The sequence below is a fragment of the Electrona antarctica genome (assembly GCF_951216825.1).
Source record: "Electrona antarctica genome assembly, chromosome: 6".
Taxonomy (NCBI): domain Eukaryota; kingdom Metazoa; phylum Chordata; class Actinopteri; order Myctophiformes; family Myctophidae; genus Electrona; species Electrona antarctica.
The window spans coordinates 21,745,548-21,769,327 of record NC_136811.1 but is presented as its reverse complement, the minus strand read 5'-3'; the positions used below and the strand labels follow the sequence as shown (position 1 = coordinate 21,769,327).

Genomic DNA, 23,780 nt, shown 5'->3' with positions numbered 1-23,780 from the left:
GCTGTCAAAATTCCCCTAGGGTGGTTGAATAGAAACTAATGTGGGATATGTTAGTAGACAGTGACACCTTTACAAACACATTGGTGAAGAAAATTCTTGGTAAGAAATGTATTCCCAGAGGTGACATTATTCTGATAATATTCCCTCGCTAGATATTATCATGGGTTGGCAACTGTTGTTTAATTGCTATGTAAATGTAATGTTTAAGCTACAAACCATAAATTGTCTATTGTCTCCCTCTCCCGATGGAGAGAGGTAATTGTAACGATGTCCGAACCATTGAGCTCGGTCTGGTCATAGCATAGATATTAAATCATACTGGTCCGGTCCGAACTACAATAAAGATACGGTACGCTGTCCGCTTTAAATAACTTTATTTATCGGTGTCTGTCTGACTATTAATCTCTCAAAACGGATGATCTCTCTAATTTTTTATTCATTAAAATAAATCCACCCACTGGCACCTAGACATGTGTTTCTACTATATATCCACTAGGTGTCACCAGACTCCTTTGATAGTGACTGATTTCTCCCTTCCTCCCTCCCTTCCTTCCTTCCTTGGCGGTGTTGCTCCGCTTTCACTCTGTTCTCTGGAGACTTTGCAAAAGTATCCCAGAGACCCAGACACAAGATACGAACTGGCTCAGAAAACAAATAAAGATTGTGTTTGTTTAGTAATAATAGTCGATAGCAGGCCTTCCTGCCAACAGTATTCAATGCTCCTCCCTCTGGAATGAAAATAGACATTTTTCTTCGCAACGTGATCTGCGGTGCTAAAGGACCTGTCTGGAAAAAAACAGATTTATTGATGAAGAACTTACCTGTGACAAATTGATGAAGATCCCTCTGGGCGATATTCATTAGGTCTACTTGGTTTCGTGAGTTCATTTCTTTGTTAAATGATTTGGAATAATGGATTGTTTCCTCCATATGAAGTCAACAAACTTGTGCTGCACATGCAGCCTATATAATTCTGAGATTAATTTAATTCAACTAATACAAATGTGAAATCAAAGCTCCTATTCCAATAGAGTAACGTTACATACGCATTGTAAAGCATTTATTATAACGCGCCATGGCATTGGCAATTGATCGGTTTTTGCCATGGCGCATCCAAAACGGTAACATAGCTTTGCTATGCTAATGTATAACTTCAAATGTACTGTAATGAAATGTAATCTACAGGCAGCATAGTTAGACACAATTACTGCAGGACTAAGGACTATAGTGTATACTTCCTCCTTACTAAATTACTCGAGTCCTGAAGTCGTGACACCTGCCTTTAATGTTCTTTAAGGCCTTATGTACACAATAGCGCTTTACATTGATGCTATACTGTTTTAAACTATAGCACGATAAGGAACTAACTTTTCACTTGTGTAATAAATCAGCAAACAAGTAGGATATTGCAGGCTTGAGGCTTCCTTGACAGCTTCCTGTGTCGTGGAGGCAGGTTGCAGGTTGGACATGCCATGGACACATGCTTAGATTTCGATTGCACCCCCCCCTTATCTCTCTCTCTCTCTCTCTCTCTCTTTCACTCTCTATTGGCATGAGAAAACATACCTTTACATTGGCAAAGCAAGAGTGGAATTACAACAAAACAAAACAAATTGTGACTCTCTCCCCCTAAGGTCTATGTATCTTTAGTTATGAGTATTGCTTGACTTCTGTTATATGGTGCACGACCTCCTCAACTAATATTTGTGTATTTCAATGGACTGGAGCATATAAAATGGTCCAGACAAAGCTGTCAGTGTACTAGTATACTTTGATCTAAGGTTGGTGTGCTAAGTTTGTTAGTGTTATACCAATAGTGTTTACATTGGGAGGTGAAGCGGCAAACAGTCAACGCCAGTGTCCTCACTTCCCACATTCACCCACCAATGGTGGAAACCACTGGAGGCAATGTAGGTAGGGTTCAGTGTCTTGCCCAAGGACACTTCGACATGTAGACAAGAGGCGCCGGAATGCGAACCGCCGACCCAGGGGTCATTGGACTAGCTGCTCTACCTCCTGAGCCACAGCCGCCCCGACAGGGATGAGGTTCCCCAAGATGAGGTTCCACAGCCTATGGTGCCGGCAGATGACAACACAGGCGAATATTGACCAATAGTGTTGATTCTTATCTTTTTTCTGTATATCGTATCCTGCTCTCGGATGTTTTAAAAAATTGCGGTCAAGAAAATGTTGAAACAAGCATTTAAATTGCTTATTTAGTCAGCCTGTCACCATGTTTTGCCAATGCTACCTTATCGGGAGTAGTACTGTGCATGCGGACGGGGGTTGACTGACCACAGGCTTTAATGTTTGTGTTGGCACCGTTTGTTTTACATCACCATTACATCACCTAATCAACATAAGTTAGACTTTAATATATTAGCGCCCCTCACTTCACACGGGTGTGATCTTTTTTAATACGATGTGTGGAAAAAATGCAAGAATCAACAATATTGGCCAATATTTGACGGTGTCGTCATCTGCCGGCACGGCAACCTCATCTCAGAGCTATATAGCGGAGGCAGAGGTTCCAAATGGGGCTACTACTTTTCAAACTTGTATTAGCATTAGAAATGTGCAGTGTGTGCTTGAGATCCGTACTAAGAAAGTATAAAAGTAAAATTTTCCTCCCCATGTTCTTATTTTATTACACTGCAGTGACAGATGAGGCAACATCTGGGGCAGGTAACACACCACCATCATCAACATCATCACTGTCAGCTGTTGGTCTGCATCAACAGGCTGGGCAGGTAGGTGTTAAACATTACTGTGGTAATTGGATGGTACTGGTTTAGGTGCATTTCAACATAACATAATAGATTAAACTGGTGAGGGAAAATATAGTTATCTCTGATTTTACTCAAACGTTGTTATAAGGGTGGTGTAATCTGCTTGTGTTTTTTCATCAGACAAATCATTCATTAGAAGTCCTGCTGCTCTAGTGCAAGATAGACCCTTGATTATCTGTCTCTATTTTTGCCTGCTTTAATGAAAGTGAAGTCAACCTTTTTTTTTAGTTCACCTTAGGAAAAATAAGAATAGTTGTTTTGAAGTTGGAAAATGAATCTCTCGCTTCAGTTTTTTATACATTCTTACTGCCAAATATCTCAACAACTTCATACAAATGAAATAAATCAAGACTTAAACTGTAATATTACCGTTTTTATTTAATCTGCTGGGGAAAACAGAGTCAGCAGAGACGAGAGCAGTCAGTCAGCCTCTGGCCAACACTAACAGTGTACAGCTTGTGATAAGAGCCAGGTCATTTAGTAGCACAAACGGGTCAATGCTACATCTGGCCTGACGAGTGAACTCTTAGCATGATAGAACTCACATGTTATGGCGTGACCTCAGACTTCTGCCAGGTCAGTAGACCAGTGATTCTGAGGCACTCAGACAGGACATGGGAGACTTTAGTCACACATACTGTACAGTATGTGACCCACCACATGCATAACAACAAAGAACCTTGAACATAGACATGCAGAAATGCATGCCTTCATTACCTTTAAACATAGAAAGAAAAGGGACTTTGACAAGCTAAATTCAGTTTTATATTGAAGTGCATGTGCATGTTACACTACTGTTCCCACCATTACTTGGGTTGTAAACACAGCAGAGGCCTTTTTATGAATGAATCTGACTCTTAACCCATTCAGGACGGGAACCCCTTTTGGTGTTTTAAGCATTATGTTATACTTTAGCTCGTACATGGGCAACTGGCGGGCCGGGGGCCACATGCGCCCCCCACCTTCACTTAACGCGGCTCGCAAGTTAATACAAATGATATTTATTTCAGCTGTTACAATTCCAAGGTTCATAAAGTTAACATAACTATAATTAAGGTCATTTGAAAGGCATTTGAAATTAAATAAAAATGTAAATTTTCAGGATTCCAATTAAAAAATAGCAAAAAATAATTCAGGATTTCACTTCAAATATAGCAAAAATAGCAAATCTACAAGCTCAAAACGTGTCTCAGTGCGATGCGTTTTGAGCTTGTAGATCAGCTATTTTTGCTATGACAGTAATGTGGCCCTCTGGAGTGAGTGTAGAAATATAGTGGCCCTCCATTGTAAAAGTTGCCAACCCCTGCTTTAGCTATTAGAAAAATACCAGATCTACAAACTCATAGCATGGCACTGAGTGCCGCACTACAAGCTTGTAGAAAATTGTGAAAATGTGGCGCAAATCTTTGAATATATATTCTTTCACAGCGAATGTCTTTAACTCAAATCTTTGCTCCTGGAACAACATATTTTCAGATGGGGGTCGGCGGCCAATTACATATAATTTTTGGGGTACTTGACATGAAATAGTTTTATGAACCCCTGACATAGAAACATAGTTTTTTCAGAAAACTGTTTGGATTTAGAAGCCCTTTTTTTTAAACAGCCTCAGATCTAAATGGGTTAAGGTTCTATTCACATCCTGGTGAGGTCACCTGTGGATGAGGGCAGACACTCTCCAAACCACTCACTTGGCCTGCAGGTGTCCCCACATTCCACCAGGTGAGGGAACAACCCTAGAAAGAGAAGGATGGACTTGTCTTGGTGTAAATCTGTAGCAGTCCTTAAATAATTCATACCACTCAATTTAGGAGTGATGCTTAGGCTGACTTGTAACCTGCAGTTCCCAGGTTTCCCAAGAAAGAACAATTTTGTGGATAATTGTGGGTAAATCGTAGAAGTCTGTGTCCTCAAGATCCTTCTTGATTGTGAAGCATATTATTGTGCTATTTGCGGTCAGCATTTAGCTTTCAGTTGCCTAGTAACTAGTCTCGTGTAGCCAGACAACTATTCCACAATCTCTGAATGCTATAGACTAGAGTCTGGAACTACACCTCCTGAAATCCCAATCATCTCTTTGTCATTTCCATTCACAAAGATATTTTTTAAAATATCTTTAGATTTTATTTTTTGAGGGGTGCTATATCCAGATTTTAGTGTATGTTCACAAACTTTGTCCTACACAAACATTAAATTCCCATTGACAATGAATGGATCATTTTACATCATAGTGTCTGAGCAAATAGGCATAGTGTCTATTTTACGTCATGATGATGTACGATGACAAGAGCGCCCCTCACTTCACACAGGTGTGATTTTTAATTTCCATTTCTGCTTTAAGCAGGCTTATATGCTTCGATTATTTTGATTTATATTAAGATACATTTGCAATACTGTAAAGATGAAACGGAAGTGGGGCGGAGGCTTCACATCCGCTTTCCCTTTTAATCATCAAAAGAGCTTCCGTGTTCCAGACTGTATGACCAGAAGCATTTGAAAATTGTGGGAGGAACAGTCTGGGTTGGTTGTGTGGTTATTTCGAAAAAATGTTGGAATAAACAGGATTCTACTGTAGGATTCTACTCTAGGGTTCACATTTCACACACGTGATTCCCTTGCCTTCAATTTGAAACTATAACATTTATGTAATCCCATCTACATTTCTGCAGGCCCCTTTTTGATCTGCCAGAGTTGTAGTTAATAGTTACTAATGTTATACCGGTACTATATACAGCATTGGAATGGATTGCTTGAAATGGTCCATACTTGACACATACTTGTCATACTTTTTAGTCTCCTTAAAAAGTCTTGTTAGCATTGCTGCCATACTTCATTAAAACCAAGGGCAATGCTATCTTCAGGGATCAGCTAGTTGTTTGAATTAGGAATGCCAACAAGCCATTTTAGGGAAACAGAAGGACAAATGTGAGAACTTGTTTCCACAATGTGGCAAGTGCCTGGAAAAGGAAAATAACTGAAAAAAGAAGAAAAGAATGTAAACTCTTCAATAACCTTTTTTGTTTTTTTGGCAATGAGATATATTCCAGTATCTAACCTATATACTAGCTCACACTATGTTCACTCCTACTCACAAGAAGGCGTTTGAGAGGCAGACATCAAACATAATCATCAGCTGTTGGAAACATGGTTCCCCCAATGTAACGGTGACAGTTTGAACCAGGAGGCCTAATGCATTCCAATGGCAGCGCGCAATGGGTGGCTCCGTCCTAGGCTCTTTGTTATTGATTGGCATTTTCATGAAACGGAACGATGATGTCGGTGGGGTGGTTCTTCAAAGGTTAGTGAAAAACTAGACGGTCAAATGGGGATTGCAATGTTTTTATCCCACAGTCAAACTACTGTATGTGTCTGCATGGCAAAAGAGTTTTAACGTATTACAGTACCAATTGGGTGGTGATCAGGTGTGATCAACTGGCTAATAATAAAGGGAGAGGTCGTGCAACATTGTGATGTCAGAACATCATTTTGATGTCAGAACATTGTGATGTCAGAACATCATTGTGATGTCAGAACATTGTGATGTCAGAACAGGCCAGCTCCATATATGGAGATCTAGGGGTGATCAGTGCCCGTTGGGGGGTGATCAGGTGTGATCAGGCTAATAAAGGGCGAGGTCATGCATCATTGTGATGTCAGAACATCATTGTGATGTCAGAACAGGCCAGCTCCATATATGGAGATGATGAGATCTAGGGGTGATCTGGATTTGGGCCCTGTCCGCTATCCAATGGACTCAACACCGGGCACTGCATTCCCTGCGGTGGTGTGGAACGCATGTGTCAAATTTGAAGTCGGTGGGGTGAACGGTTTCCGAGTTACGTGGATTAAAGATGTACCTACATACGGAGACTTGGTGCATTTATAGATAGACAAAGGTGTTGCTAACATTGTGTTCATTTTTGGCCTTTTAGTTTGATGATCCCAAGAAAGCCTAACCCCACTTGAACACACCTGCAGTTTTGCATAATTCTGGAGCCAGGTTATGTTCATAAGCCATCATAGACCTAAGACCTCATCTGCAACCGAAACACAAGCAAGGCATTCATTCTACATGTGACCATGTGACCTTGTTATGCCACATGTCTCTTGAGTTGACCTGAGTTTGACCTGAGTCTCGTGTTGACAAGAGTCGCATCACAATGTCCCTGCAGGAAGACAAAGGTTGTCATGGTAAATATTAATGTACTGCATGTGTGTTTTCCTTTATTAGTGTGGTTAGGCTAACAAATTGGTCTTTCTGTTCTCTCCCCTTTTTGGACGATGATTTCTGTACATGCCCCTGCCTATAATTGCCCTTATATGATTGGACATAATGGACAATATTCCTACAGAACCCAGGATTGCATCTTTCTAGTTTCTATTATTTCCTCAATTATATCCTTCAGCCAAGCACTTAAATTTGATAGTGTTCAGGCTTATAATGGAGCTGTTAATGTTTCCTTGCATATCTGATAAGCTGTCTGTCTGTCTGTCTGTCTGTCTGTCTGTCTGTCTGTCTGTCTGTCTGTCTGTCTGTCTGTCTGTCTGTCTGTCTGTCTGTCTGTCTGTCTGTCTGTCTGTCTGTCTGTCTGTCTGTCTGTCTGTCTGTCTGTCTGTCTGTCTGTCTGTCTGTCTGTCTGTCTGTCTGTCTGTCTGTCTGTCTGTCTGTCTGTCTGTCTGTCTGTCTGTCTGTCTGTCTGTCTGTCTGTCTGTCTGTCTGTCTGTCTGTCTGTCTGTCTGTCTGTCTGTCTGTCTGTCTGTCTGTCTGTCTGTCTGTCTGTCTGTCTGTCTGTCTGTCTGTCTGTCTGTCTGTCTGTCTGTCTGTCTGTCTGTCTGTCTGTCTGTCTGTCTGTCTGTCTGTCTGTCTGTCTGTCTGTCTGTCTGTCTGTCTGTCTGTCTGTCTGTCTGTCTGTCTGTCTGTCTGTCTGTCTGTCTGTCTGTCTGTCTGTCTGTCTGTCTGTCTGTCTGTCTGTCTGTCTGTCTGTCTGTCTGTCTGTCTGTCTGTCTGTCTGTCTGTCTGTCTGTCTGTCTGTCTGTCTGTCTGTCTGTCTGTCTGTCTGTCTGTCTGTCTGTCTGTCTGTCTGTCTGTCTGTCTGTCTGTCTGTCTGTCTGTCTGTCTGTCTGTCTGTCTGTCTGTCTGTCTGTCTGTCTGTCTGTCTGTCTGTCTGTCTGTCTGTCTGTCTGTCTGTCTGTCTGTCTGTCTGTCTGTCTGTCTGTCTGTCTGTCTGTCTGTCTGTCTGTCTGTCTGTCTGTCTGTCTGTCTGTCTGTCTGTCTGTCTGTCTGTCTGTCTGTCTGTCTGTCTGTCTGTCTGTCTGTCTGTCTGTCTGTCTGTCTGTCTGTCTGTCTGTCTGTCTGTCTGTCTGTCTGTCTGTCTGTCTGTCTGTCTGTCTGTCTGTCTGTCTGTCTGTCTGTCTGTCTGTCTGTCTGTCTGTCTGTCTGTCTGTCTGTCTGTCTGTCTGTCTGTCTGTCTGTCTGTCTGTCTGTCTGTCTGTCTGTCTGTCTGTCTGTCTGTCTGTCTGTCTGTCTGTCTGTCTGTCTGTCTGTCTGTCTGTCTGTCTGTCTGTCTGTCTGTCTGTCTGTCTGTCTGTCTGTCTGTCTGTCTGTCTGTCTGTCTGTCTGTCTGTCTGTCTGTCTGTCTGTCTGTCTGTCTGTCTGTCTGTCTGTCTGTCTGTCTGTCTGTCTGTCTGTCTGTCTGTCTGTCTGTCTGTCTGTCTGTCTGTCTGTCTGTCTGTCTTGTCAAATCCATCCATTCCTCTGTATCCAGTCTCCAGACATTCTTGTTCATAAGAGAACAGAGTGGGGTGCTAATTTGATGGAATGAGACAAACTAATTTGTATGATCAGATCTGAGAATTCCACGGTCGGACACACACACACACACACACACACACACACACACACACACACACACACACACATGCAGTCATGCACACGTACCACAGAGGGAGAGCATGTACCTAGAATAGAAAGCAGCCATCCATGGATCACACATCAGATCAGCACAGAGGTGAGGGGCTACCCAGTAGTCCAAGGATGACACAACTGTGATACATGGCCTTGTTATTGGACAGATCCTTTTTTCTCTCTCGTGAGTCATGGGAGCTCTGCAGTCTGCACAGCCATGTCCAACCAGTCAAGTTAGTAAAATGTCTGGCATCCAGTCTGTTAAGGAGGTCGTTTGTATTTCAGAGGGCTACACAGGAGGGCTTTCATACAAAAAGCACACCCACAGGGGCGTAATTAAGGTTAGACATTAATTATGGTTAAGTGAATGGGTTTAATAAGTTCAATTAAGGTTAGCACTGTTAGTATGGTGAAGTTCAGGCATGGGTTTGGTTAGCTCTGGTCCATAGCTCTAATTGCATTTAGAGCTATGTTACTGATGACTTCCGGGGCTCGCATAAATGCAGACCAGCCTAGAAGACGCAGTACGTTTTTTTTCCTGATGGAAAACAAATCCCTTTCTTTTATACGTGTGGTGGGGGGCTCAGAGTGCTTCCACTAAGGAAAGTAGACTTTCTAATGACACAACCCGCCTTTGTATTGGTGAGTAGCAAAAACGTTCTTTTTATTTACGCTAAAGACGAGAGGCTGGTCAGCTATGGACCAGAGCTAGGGTTTGGTGTGGTTTAGGTTAGGGTAAGGATGGAGAGGTCATTCACCATGGAGTGGCCAATCGTAACGTGGTGTGGGTAGGCTTTTGAAGGAAAGCGAGTGGATTTTCACTATTTATCGTACAATGATGGATATAGGGCTGAAGTGGTTAAAAATGATTCCTGTGTAATTTGAACTGAGACAGCTAGATGAAAGAATAGATGGAAGACATCTCTGTTCAGTAAGATGCTAGAAAACTCTCTTTACCTTTAAATATCTAGGCTCCCTACTAGCTGTAGTGTACGTCTCTACGATCTGTATGAATGAACAGAAATCTAACAAATCATGCTGAAACAATGACAGCTGAAAATCTTTACCAAATACATACGTGTAATGTGTATCCTGGTACCATGCTGTTTCTATAAATTGAAAAGCAAAGTTAAGCAAAGTTACTATATTTACCCAGGGTAACTGGACTAAGCATCAGATACTTGTTTACAGCCAGGCCCTGCTCATAGAACATTTCATGGTAGTGGTTCAATGCCTTGCTCAAGGGCACTTCAGCGGTGGTAATTTTAACGTGCCGGTCCGGGGATACGAACTGGCGACCTTCCGGTATCAAGACCACTCCGCAAACCGTTCGGCCACCGCTGCCACATAAAAACCCTGTTGCTAGCCAGTGGGCATGAAACAACCTGTCCCTACAAACTCACATTGAATGTGTTGCCCCATGACCAGTAAAGGGCACCGCTGTGATAAAGTAAATAGAAGCAGCACTTGTTTTCACTGACTGCTGTTGCTATAACATCTGATGTGTGAGTAATCTTCTACAACAGCTGCTAAGCATCACCATGTGACCTATTTGGTTGCCACCCCAGCAAACTGTACCACATGCTATTCCATACAGACAGACATACATACACACAGATACATTGGTGTGATCACGCATACAGTATAGATATTCAGGTTCATGCTACACAAACTGAGACATACTAGGCCATTGGTTCTCAAGCCTATAGGCTATAGCCACTACCATATTCCCAACAATCCTCAAGGACCACCCCACCTTGAAAAATATTGTTGTGGAATGTGGGGTCCACAACAATATTTTTTTGTAGATGAGAACAGGCAGGCATAACAAAGTCATTTCTATTACTATTTTTGGATTTTCATGTGTACGGCCAACACTCCAAAAGAAACATAGACAATAATACCCCAAAGCCTTGACCAGACTATCATGAGTATGGGCACTAATAATCTGAGTTCCCAGAAGCTCTCGCATAAAAAAAACAGGAGGGGCGAGAACAGACTAGAGCACTAATAGTGACATTAGTGACCCTGGAGAGCTGAGAGGCTTAAGCCTCACTGACAAGCGTTGGCTTCACACCCTGGCTAAGTGTTACTGGACAAAAGTCCTTGGGGTTGGCCTAATTTAGCACAGGGCTTTCCCAGTATGTGAGAATGTAGCTGGAGGAAAGTCTCTCTCTAATATATATATATATATATTAGCCATAAGCATGCTGGTCGTTCTACATTGTTAATGCTACAAAAACAGTTATTACATGTAATAGACAAGAAGCAAAACCTGTATGAAGGTTATTCACAAGAGCCCAGGCCTAGTTCTTCAATCACCTCTAATTACTTATATTGAGTACACTGCATGTTAACTATTTTCTTTACTATCCAAAGACATTTACCAACCCAGGTGAATGTGCTCATGCATATTGTGCATGCACGCGCGCACGCATGCACGCATGAATGAACCCTATGCTCTGCATTGTGTAACGTTGCAGCTTCCCACCTAGTGCTCATTGTAAGACAGGTAGGAGGAAGGCTTCTTGGAGGGACAGTTACATCATGAAAGGAACGCTGGTGAGTAGGCTGGAAATCGTGACAGCCGGTGTGCCGTGAGTAGGAAACAGAGAAGGAGGAGAAGGGGGTGTACGTAAGTGTTCCAGCAGGCATATATTGTAGGCAGACATGCAATGTACCGGTCCGTATCTGCAGCCCAGTTCCTGAGCTGATGAGCGAATGGGCTAGAGAGCATGTCTGGTCCAGACAGCAATCTTCATATGACCACCGCGCTCTGACTGGGTGCGCAACCCGTTCAAAACATATCAAAATCAAAAGTTTTATTTCAAACCATAAGGACAAACGTTTCGGCTATCCGAATATTCACACTGATGAAGGCTGGATAGCCGAAACGTTTGTCCTTATGGTTTGAAATAAAACTTTTGAACCACAGTCTTGGTGTGTGCGACCCATCTCCTTGATTTTGGTCCAGACAGCAGACACCCACACTGCCTGGGCTGCTGTACCATCCTGTTATGTCACTGTCTGTTCTCCCCTCTGTATATGGTTGTTTTTCTTCAAAAACCAAAATGCGCTCGTCTCCTCAATCCTCACTGGCACAAACAATAATGAGATCATATAGCTCCTGTCTTAGCTGCGATCCATTGGTTCCCTGTCTATTTTACTATTCATGTTAAAGTCCTACATGGGCTGGCTCCTCTTTATCATGTCGACCTTGTGGATCCTTACTCCCTAGTTAGGGCTCTGAGGTCTACTGACAAGTCTCTTCTGGAGGTTCACAAAATGAGACTAAAAACCAGGGGTGACTATTGGGTTTTTTAAATCTCTCATCAAGAATGTAGTTTGAGTCTTCTTTGTCTGTGTTTCATATGTTTTTATTTTTTGCTTTGTCCTGTGTTGAATTTTGGTCAATTGTGATAGTTGTAAATGTGCTATATAAATACATTTTAATTAGATTTGATGCAACAACAATAAATATCTTTCCAGGGGAAATGACCCTTGTGAAATGTGTTTCTGGCATAGCTGGAGGTGCTGTGATGTTCTGTGTTTTGTGTTCGGTGCCCTTTAACACTGTTCTGCTGTTCTGAGCCCTTTAACACTGTTCTGCTGTTCTGAGCCCTTTAACACTGTTCTGCTGTTCTGAGCCCTTTAACACTGTTCTGCTGTTCTGAGCCCTTTAACACTGTTCTGCTGTTCTGAGCACTGATCAGAAAGGTCTTTAGTCTTAGAATGTAAAAGGAACACAGTACCTACTAGTGTACCTCATTATCTAATAGATCATTAAGGAACACAGTACCTACTAGTGTACCTCATTATCTAATAGATAACATTAAAGGAACACAGTACCTACTAGTGTACCTCATTATCTAATAGATCATTAATAAGGAACACAGTACCTACTAGTGTACCTCATTATCTAATAGATCATTAAGGAACACAGTACCTACTAGTGTACCTCATTATCTAATAGATAACATTAAAGGAACACAGTACCTACTAGTGTACCTCATTATCTAATAGATCATTAAAGGAACACAGTACCTACTAGTGTACCTCATTATCTAATATATCATTAAAGGAACACAGTACCTACTAGTGTACCTCATTATCTAATAGATCATTAATCCCTTGAATTACAATAATCCCCTTGTTCAGTTGTCAGTGTCATTTGGTGTTTGGTATTTTGTAGGGATGCTTCATAAGTATAAATCAGACATAGAGCCTGGAAGCTCATAACTAATAGAATGTTAATCCTTTCAATTTCATAATCATCAGTTGTCAATGCCCCTGGCGGAATACAAACACAAACACACAAAAATATGTTTTGTAAGCGCTGGTTTCAGCTGAATACAGTGGTATTTGTGTGCTATTTTTGACACCTGATTCCTATCAGCAGCATGGATGAACTAGGGCATTGTTGCAATGTTTTCTGATTTCTTCTCTCACCTGCCTGCCAGCGTAACATACAGTACATAGTCAATGTTGCCATGGCATCAATGAAAACACATTTCTCAGTTCTCTCTTGTCACCTGACCTTGATGGAACATACCGGTAAATAGAAAGGACGGTGTTCCAGTTTATTCCCACATTCCTTAACATGCTTCTACTCCTCTCCTCCCAGTTTTTCTACTCGGCCTCATGTTGGTGTTATAACAGGCCGCTTCACGTTTTGGCCTATAACTCTTAAACCATGGGTCATACAATCAAAATATTTCCCCTTGGATCATGATGAAACTTCCCATATAGGCCCCAGCCGTTTGTGCCAGAGTACAGTTTTCCTGCCATTTTGAGTTATCTTCAGAACAAAACTCTCTGGAGTCATGTGATCAAGGTGTATCTGTCAGATCAGATGTTTCATATTCCATTCCGATTGGCTATGACTGATACAGCGGAAGCTGCATGCAACCCGGCCCGGCGGAGACTTGAGCTCGGAGGAGTGCACTGTTCTAGTTATTGACTGTGGTTGCTGTTCAGGCTATTCTCATATCCCCATCATTCTCTGCCAGTATGGTTATGTAAACATATTTGGCAGTGCTTCTTTTTTCAAAACCCATTAATTGATTTTTGCAAAGCTTAGCTTTGTGTGCCACACAGGCAATTTAATGGCATGTTTCACAAATGCATTTGGCAATGGCACATAGCAGAGTAGTGTTTAGGATACTTTAAAGCCTGCATTAAGTTAACATGACATGAATTAGAATGCTACCATATCACAAACATGTACATTCTTATTATGTACGTTTTTTTAATTGTAAATGGTTTGCTCCACTGTGTGAGGGGGTCTTGTCTGTATCAACACGCAGTATAAAATAGCTCAAGGCTGTATTGCTGATTACTTAGGTTAGGACCCCCGCAGTGGTGTCCGGTTAGAACTTAAACCAGGATGCTTTGACTTCTGCCTTCTCCCTGAAGCCTACCCTTTATATATGCTCCGACGACCAGGCTTGTCATGATGACTAAGCCAGTTAGATCTATCCATATATGGTTCTACCGCATCTATCTGATATCAGCTCTAGGTCGGCTCGGGCGGCCCAAATATAGGGATTGTCATACTAGACATGCTATATATCATATAGCCCTGGCGTCCTAGTCGGATATCCCCATATATGGAGACTGTATATCCAACGAACACTCTCCCAGTTAAGCTAAGATGAATGTAAGTGAGAGTCTTCGTTACACATGTCATATGACATATAGCCCATCGTCCTAGTCAGAGTCTTCGTTACAGCCACCCCAGATTTCACGTTGAAATCTATACCGCATCCAGAAGACCCAGACAATTGTCCTTTCTTTCGGCTAGGTTCTAACAGGCCAGGCCTGGTAGTTATCCAGCAAGGGAGGCTCTCGAAGAGGTTAATCTCTCTCCATTAGTCTGCTGACGATCTGTGTATGCTCACAATCCAAGCTTTTTGGCGATCAATGCTCCCTCAATATTATTGACTTGGTTTGGCTGTACGGCAGGAGATACCTCGGAAGATACAGCCACCCCGTGCAAAACTTGAAGATCTCTCATGATTCTGATACGCAACTCTTCAGGTTGACCCTTCAATCTGACCTGCTTGGCAACTGTGTGTAACAAAATGGTTCGCCCTGAACCATCATCCAGAACTGCATATACTTCCATTACTTTGCCACAATTGCAAATTAGAACTTTGCACACCTTAAACATGACATTTCTCCCTTTAGGCGGTGGATAGCCCACATGCAAGGACTCTCCTGCTATAGTCAAGATTGTAAAAGCTGGCTGCGGTAATTCCTCTTGTAAATCCTGTCCCGTCTCGATCTTAGGTGTCCTAGGGTTCCGCAAATGTTCATCTGCTCTCCGGTTCAACCGGCTCCTATTAATACTGTGAAGAGCCAGAGGGTGCCTTCCACCACATTTCACTCCTAGTCTGTAGTTTACAGTTTCTTGCCTGCATGACGACGTCCATTGCTGATAACACAGCTTCATCTGTCATATCAAATCTCGTCGTTTGAACCTGCCGCATACCCCAAGATGGTGTGTGCCGCTATTACAGTACTGACATACGGCTTCTTGCCGTCTTGCTGGTTACTTGGTGTATGATCGGCAGAATTGGGTGCTACTACCGTACCATGCATGATGACTGTTCGTCTCCTGGTTATGCTCATGGTCATTTCTGCAAGAGTGACCGTCCAGCCTCCTTGCTGGACTACTTCGGTCCCTATGAACCTGGACTTCTGGTCTGTCAGCTTGCACTTTCATCTCGATATCCTATCGGTGAACGAAGCCTCTGCCGTCCTCCGACTGCTCCAACATCTATGGGAGGGTTGATATAGCTCCGATGCCCTTGCATCATCATGCTGTCCAGACAATGCTCTCATGATATCCACCAGAAGCTCTAGGTGAAAGCCTTCGTTACACTCATTGCCACCCCCAGATTTCCCATGGAAATCTGTACCATATCAAGAAGGCTTGAACAGTAGACCCCTCAGGCCACCCCAATACAAGCATACTGAGGCTTGAACAGCAAACGTCAGCCATTCAAGCCACCCCATTGAGGGCGTCCAAGCTTTGCGCTTTCTTCCTTTGATGTTACGGTGGGTCATAAAAACCTCAAGATCAAATCACATGCCACCCATTAAGGGCGTTCCCTGTCAATGGTTGCTCTCTCTCCTGTACATCACCAGTGCTCTGCACATCACCAGTGCTCTCTCTTTCCTGCACATCACCAGTGCTCTGCACTTCACCAGTGCTCTCTCTTACCTGCACATCACCAGTGCTCTCTCTTTCCTGCACATCACCAGTGCTCTCTGACTCTAAGGGCCGGGGAGGTCTCACGGCTCCGAGATTCTGGCATCCAGATTCTGGTAACCAGGTGGGTCTCACAGCTTCGAGACGCTGCTGCTCACCTACGGAGCAGCCAGGACCGACAGAGCGTTCATGCTCTGACGGCGACAACTGGGTGGGTCTCACAGCTTCGAGACGCTGCTGCTCACCTAAGGAGCAGCCAGGACCGCCAGAGCGTTCATGCTCTGGGGGCAACAGAGTGGATCTCACAGCTTCGAGACGCTGCTGCTCACCTAAGGAGCAGCCAGGACCGCCAGAGCGTTCATGCTCTGGCGGCAACAGAGTGGATCTCACAACTTCGAGATACTGCTGCTCACCTGCGGAGCAGCCAGGACCGACAGAGCGTTCGTGCTCTGACGGCGACAACTGGGTTACCATCTGGTTAGAATCTTGCCACTGAGTCAGGGGTTGGCTACTCAAGGTATATGGGTTGTAAAGCCAGATACCTTGGTTCGTATGTGTCTGGAAGACTTCAGCATCCCGTTACTGCGGTAAGCCCTAATCCGGCTCGAAGGACCATATAAAATAGCTCAAGGCTGTATTGCTGATTACTTAGCTTAGGACCCCCGCAGTGGTGTCCGGTTAGAACTTAAACCAGGATGCTTTGACTTCTGCCTTCTCCCTGAAGCCTACCCTTTATATATGCTCCGACGACCAGGCTTGTCATGATGACTAAGCCAGTTAGATCTATCCATATATGGTTCTACCGCATCTATCTGATATCAGCTCTAGGTCGGCTCGGGCGGCCCAAATAGCATGTCTAGTATTGTCATACTAGACATGCTATATATCATATAGCCCTGGCGTCCTAGTCGGATATCCCCATATATGGAGACTGTATATCCAACGAACACTCTCCCAGTTAAGCTAAGATGAATGTAAGTGAGAGTCTTCGTTACACATGTCATATGACATATAGCCCATCGTCCTAGTCAGAGTCTTCGTTACACGCAGATTGGACTCTGTTTGAGCTTTTGAGGCAAGCTTCTCCATATATTATTTTTTCCCACTCTTTGCAGTATACGGTGATTGAGAACTTTTGCTATAGGGACAGATTGACAACCACTGGGGAATGTGGGTGCGAATTGGGTTTATTTTATTCTTTTTTTGTGCCCGAAAGGGGGTTTGAACACTATCATACCTTCTAATCCTAACGGCTGTACAGAGAAATAATTCTGAAGGCTTTAGTTCAATTGCATTAGTGTTAGTCTATTTTCAGAAATGGTGTGTGAAACGTGTGCGCGTGGGTCGTTCACTCATGAGTCACGACCCTATTATGAATATATTCCTGAGTCAAACTAGATTTCACATAGCGGGTGAAATGTTGCAGTGTGTGTTTCAGTGATAACTCTCCCAGCGGATCAAAAACCGCTAGGAGAAGGTCATGAGGAGTAGTCTTAGTAGCCCGAGTGCAGATTAGAGACTGTCTCCATGTGTTTCAGGGAAGTCAGACCAGTGTTATTTTAATGCATTTTGTTGGATTTACTGTTATAGTTGAGCTGAGATCAAGGTGGATTTGGCTGTTTTCATGTATTATCCAGAGTAAGCTGTACTCTGCTTTTCCTGAGTTGGTCAAAACAAAACTAGAAATGCACTCTGTCGAGCTGCCAACTTGCACCTTGCGCCATGAGGTGCGCTAACTAATGTCTAATATACAACTGTTGTTGTAAATCTAACTAATGTCTAATATACAACTGTTGTTGTAAATCTAACTAATGTCTAATATACAACTGTTGTTCTAAATCCTTCTAACTAATGTCTAATATACAACTGTTGTTCTAAATCCTTCTAACTAATGTCTAATATACAACTGTTGTTGTAAATCTAACTAATGTCTAATATACAACTGTTGTTGTAAATCTAACTAATGTCTAATATACAACTGTTGTTCTAAATCCTTCTAACTAATGTCTAATATACAACTGTTGTTCTAAATCCTTCTAACTAATGTCTAATATACAACTGTTGTTGTAAATCTAACTAATGTCTAATATACAACTGTTGTTGTAAATCTAACTAATGTCTAATATACAACTGTTGTTCTAAATCCTTCTAACTAATGTCTAATATACAACTGTTGTTGTAAATCTAACTAATGTCTAATATACAACTGTTGTTGTAAATCTAACTAATGTCTAATATACAACTGTTGTTCTAAATCCTTCTAACTAATGTCTAATATACAACTGTTGTTCTAAATCCTTCTAACTAATGTCTAATATACAACTGTTGTTCTAAATCCTTCCGACCCTTAATTATACCAACCTTGATACATACTGTACCTTAGTTACAACACCAAGAATGGTGGTTATTGGCTGTTGATGGTGACGTAAAACAAGTAAACAAGAGAGGACACATACATACATACGTACTGTATGTACGTATGTACATACATACATACATGCATGCATGCATGCATGCATGCATGCATGCATGCATGCATGCATGCATGCATAAATACATACATACATACATACATACATACATCACAGAAACCAGATTGAATACCTTGGGGGGGGGGGGGGGCGATATGGGGAATATAGCAATAATATATTGATGTCATCATATGACACTAGGTATTGTATGATAGAGTCTACTTGATTTGTTGTTATGCAGTTAGCCAATATAGTCAGCATGCAATGTACATTTTGCACGAACAGTGTATAGCAAAGATAATTTAATGTTAGTTAGCACATAATTATGTACCTTTACTGTGAACTGTGATCATCATCAGAAAAAGCGACAGCATTAAATGGACCAGTCCGTAATACAGAAGCCAGTTTTCCAATGACATCACCACATACCTGCTGTACTCAGTGATGTGTGACTGGGTAAAGTGTTGCTGTCTACTAGTATGGACTTTACCACAGTACTAGTATGGACATCACCACATACCTGCTGTGCTCAGGGATGTGTGACTGGGTAAAGTGTTGCTGTCTACTAGTATGGACTTTAAAGGTAAAGTGTTGCTGTCTACTAGTATGGACTTTAAAGGTAAAGTGTTGCTGTCTGTCTACTAGTATGGACTTTAAAGGTAAAGTGTTGCTGTCTACTAGTATGGACTTTAAAGGTAAAGTGTTGCTGTCTACAAGTATGGACTTTAAAGTGTTGCTGTCTACTAGTATGGACTTTAAAGGTAAAGTGTTGCTGTCTACAAGTATGGACTTTAAAGTGTTGCTGTCTACTAGTATGGACTTTAAAAGTAAAGTGTTGCTGTCTACAAGTATGGACTTTAAAGTGTTGCTGTCTACTAGTATGGACTTTAAAGGTAAAGTGTTGCTGTCTACAAGTATGGACTTTAAAGTGTTGCTGTCTACTAGTATGGACTTTAAAAGTAAAGTGTTGCTGTCTACAAGTATGGACTTTAAAGTGTTGCTGTCTACTAGTATGGACTTTAAAGGTAAAGTGTTGCTGTCTACAAGTATGGACTTTAAAGTGTTGCTGTCTACTAGTATGGACTTTAAAGGTAAAGTGTTGCTGTCTACAAGTATGGACTTTAAAGTGTTGCTGTCTACTAGTATGGACTTTTTTTTAAACTTCTGGTAAATAAGCCTATAGTGGACCTACATAGCAGACAGTAGTGTTATGAAGTAAACTATGGAAAGGGTTTGGGGTGAATGGTGTTGGGTCTTTAACCTAGTGAATGGTGTTGGGTCTTTAACCTAGTGAATGGTGTTGGGTCTTTAACCTAGTGAATGGTGTCGGGTCTTTAACCTAGTGAATGGTGTTGGGTCTTTAACCTTAGTGAATGGTGTTGGGTCTTTAACCTAGTGAATGGTGTTGGGTCTTTAACCTAGTGAATGGTGTTGGGTCTTTAACCTAGTGAATGGTGTTGGGTCTTTAACCTTAGTGAATGGTGTTGGGTCTTTAACCTAGTGAATGATGTTGGGTCTTTAACCTAGTGAATGGTGTTGGGTCTTTAACCTAGTGAATGGTGTTGGGTCTTTAACCTAGTGAATGGTGTTGGGTCTTTAACCTAGTGAATGGTGTCGGGTCTTTAACCTAGTGAATGGTGTTGGGTCTTTAACCTTAGTGAATGGTGTTGGGTCTTTAACCTAGTGAATGGTGTTGGGTCTTTAACCTAGTGAATGGTGTTGGGTCTTTAACCTTAGTGAATGGTGTTGGGTCTTTAACCTAGTGAATGGTGTTGGGTCTTTAACCTAGTGAATGGTGTTGGGTCTTTAACCTTAGTGAATGGTGTTGGGTCTTTAACCTAGTGAATGGTGTTGGGTCTTTAACCTAGTGAATGGTGTTGGGTCTTTAACCTAGTGAATGGTGTTGGGTCTTTAACCTTAGTGAATGGTGTTGGGTCTTTAACCTTAGTGAATGGTGTTGGGTCTTTAACCTAGTGAATGGTGTCAGGTCTTTAACCTAGTGAATGGTGTCGGGTCTTTAACCTAGTGAATGGTGTTGGGTCTTTAACCTAGTGAATGGTGTTGGGTCTTTAACCTAGTGAATGGTGTTGGGTCTTTAACCTAGTGAATGGTGTCGGGTCTTTAACCTAGTGAATGGTGTTGGGTCTTTAACCTAGTGAATGGTGTCGGGTCTTTAACCTAGTGAATGGTGTCGGGTCTTTAACCTAGTGAATGGTGTCGGGTCTTTAACCTAGTGAATGGTGTTGGGTCTTTAACCTAGTGAATGGTGTCAGGTCTTTAACCTAGTGAATGGTGTTGGGTCTTTAACAGTGAATGGTGTTGGGTCTTTAACCTAGTGAATGGTGTTGGGTCTTTAACCTAGTGAATGGTGTTGGGTCTTTAACCTAGTGAATGGTGTTGGGTCTTTAACCTAGTGAATGGTGTTGGGTCTTTAACCTAGTGAATGGTGTTGGGTCTTTAACCTAGTGAATGGTGTTGGGTCTTTAACCTAGTGAATGGTGTTGGGTCTTTAACCTAGTGAATGGTGTTGGGTCTTTAACCTAGTGAATGGTGTTGGGTCTTTAACCTAGTGAATGGTGTTGGGTCTTTAACCTAGTGAATGGTGTTGGGTCTTTAACCTAGTGAATGGTGTTGGGTCTTTAACCTAGTGAATGGTGTCGGGTCTTTAACCTAGTGAATGGTGTCGGGTCTTTAACCTAGTGAATGGTGTTGGGTCTTTAACCTAGTGAATGGTGTTGGGTCTTTAACCTAGTGAATGGTGTTGGGTCTTTAACCTAGTGAATGGTGTTGGGTCTTTAACCTAGTGAATGGTGTTGGGTCTTTAACCTAGTGAATGGTGTTGGGTCTTTAACCTTAGTGAATGGTGTTGGGTCTTTAACCTAGTGAATGGTGTCGGGTCTTTAACCTTTTCAAAGGCTGTCTTCAGTTAAATATGCTGTCTGCTCGGCTGTTTAGCCAAATGCCTCTATCAGAGAGCTAAAGAGCCATAGATTTACCGTCGTTGTTATTACATTCCTAACTCGATTTTCTGATTAAATCCAAATTCCCACTCATGACAAAATACCCACGTCTGTGTTTCCTTCCCTTTTATCTCTCTCTCTCTCTTTCTCTCTCTCTCTCTCTCTCTCTCTCACACACACACACACACACACACACACACACACACACACACACACACACACACACACACACACTTTGGCTGGCAGATAGAGGTCCAATAAGGTTGTTAGGCCTCTGCTGTGGTATAAGAGAAAGACTCAGCCACCTGCAGTCTGGAACCAGGCCAGGGGATTTATATCAACAACATGGAGAGACATGGAAGTGATGAAGTGGAAGGAGGAGCAGGGGAGACGGATAAAGAGGAAGAAGAAGACTACAAAAGCATGGCGGGATCGGGATGGATTGGAGAGGATAGAAGATGCTGTAGGCACCTGTTGATATAGAAGTTTGTAAGGGGTTGTTTGTCTGTTGTGTGCACGAGTGTGCGCGTACAGTATACGCGTACAGTATGTGCGTGTGAGTGCATATGAAAGAGAAAGCGTGGGAGAAGTACAGGAGAGCAGCACAGCACAAACACGGCACATGATGAGGGTGGGTCGTTGCGTATCCTGTTTTGTGAACTGCCAGCTTCACAGCTTCAGATCCAGGTCACGCAACCTGGTTGGCAACCTGGCGGGATTCTAGGTAGTTTTCATACAGCAAGGCTACTGTTATAGCTGAGTTATGTTAATCATGTCATTTCCAATATCCACCAAACAAAAAAAGATGGCGTGTGACAGTGTAATACAATGAGGATTTATCGCGCGCAACCCTTATTTTGAAGAGCCAAATATCCGTAACCGGATGTTACAATGACAAAATGCTGTGTGTGGTGTCTTCACCGGTTGTTGTTCTCTCGGTCGGTGGTGGAAAAACCGGACCGCGAGTATCACAGCGCCTGCTGTTGGTCGTTGAAAAACCTTGTTTTTACCAGAAACAACATTCATTGCGCCGATTTGGAGATACAGGCCATTGAAAGCAGCACATAGAGTGCAAGTGAATGCACGCGCATCTTCAAAATGGCTGCGGCCACTGTCCCACTTTGACTGTTACGCTAACGAGGGGCAGCATACGATTCGATCGGATCAAAACATGGATTAAAGAATATAAACCCTGGAAAACGTAGCCTACGGTTCTGGCAGGCTAGACGATTAATTTATATATGGTCCAAAGCCCTTTGAACATAATTCATTGGCTATTTGAAAATAACAGATGTACAAGCTCACAACATGTCGGCACGTGTGTGTGTTAGATTGGCTGTTCTTAACCCCGGATGGGTATGGACTGGACTAGAGTATACTAGTTTAAGAATTCATGGCTTGTAGTTTGAAGGCGGTGGAGATTGTTTGAAGGTGGTGGAGATTGTTTATCGGCGGTGACATTAATTGGTGTAGAAGTTTGACACAGCACCGCAATTGTTACAGTTGCCAGTAAGCAGCAATCTTAATGACAAAAAAAAAATCTTGTTATCTCTATTACAGATTGGGAACCACTGATACATCTTGAACAGTTAAGCTGTGTGTGTGTAGTGTGTACTGTACATGTGTTGTTGCTGTGTGTGTGTGTGTGTGTGTGTAGTGTGTACTGTACATGTGTTGTGTTGTGTGTGTGTAGTGTGTACTGTACATGTGTTGTTGCTGTCAGTCAGTGTGGTTTCCCATGACTCTGGTGAGCTGGGGAAAGCTCTGTGTAGTTATCACCCAGTTCCCAGGCCCCCAGATCCACCCAAGCACAGGATGCTGCTCACACACGTGTGTGTGTGTGTGTGTGTGTGTGTGTGTGTGTGTGTGTGTGTGTGTGTGTGTGTGTGTGTGTGTGTGTGTGTGTGTGTGTGTGTGTGTGTGTGTGTGTGTGTGTGTGTGTGTGTGTGTGTGTGTGTGTGTGTGTGTGTGTGTGTGTGTGTGTGTGTGTGTGTGTGTGTGTGTGTGTGTGTGTGCGCGCAGCAATTAGTGGATATGGATGTCTAAAGAATCTACACCATTTCATATGCACATGCTCCCTTTAATTTCTCTCTCTCACACACACACACACACACACGCGCGTCACCGCTTCGTCACCGCTTCGTCACCGCTTCGTCACCGCTTCGTCACCGCTTCGTCACCGCTAAACCCCTTATCCCTAAACTTCTTTTCCTTTTTTTTTTTTTTTTTGAAAAAACATTTTTTTGAAGTTTAGGGATAAGGGGAAACGATTGAAGTTGGAAATGCATGTCCCACCGTTGTACCATCTGTCTGTCTGTGCCCAACTCCCGTGCGTGCACCGAGTGTGAGGTTGATCTCTCCTTAAGTCCTCGGTGGTGCGTGCACCGAGTGGGCCTCAAGTCCTCGGCAGTGCGTGCACCGAGTGTGAGGTTGATCTAT

At 42.7% G+C, this 23,780-nt stretch overlaps 1 protein-coding gene across 2 annotated transcripts in view; it reads left to right on the top strand.

Annotated features, from left to right (window-relative positions):
* Positions 1–654: 654 nt before the first annotated feature.
* Positions 655–23,780, top strand: part of ncalda (neurocalcin delta a) — an 83,239-nt gene continuing 60,113 nt past the window's right edge. Inside the window, exons 1-2 of one of the 2 annotated variants that reach the window (XM_079502531.1) lie at positions 655–878; positions 2,659–2,750. The gene's annotated coding sequence lies outside the window, so the exon portion shown is untranslated. The remainder of the gene's footprint in view (positions 879–2,658; positions 2,751–23,780) is intronic. The other variant, XM_079502529.1, reaches the window with a different exon arrangement.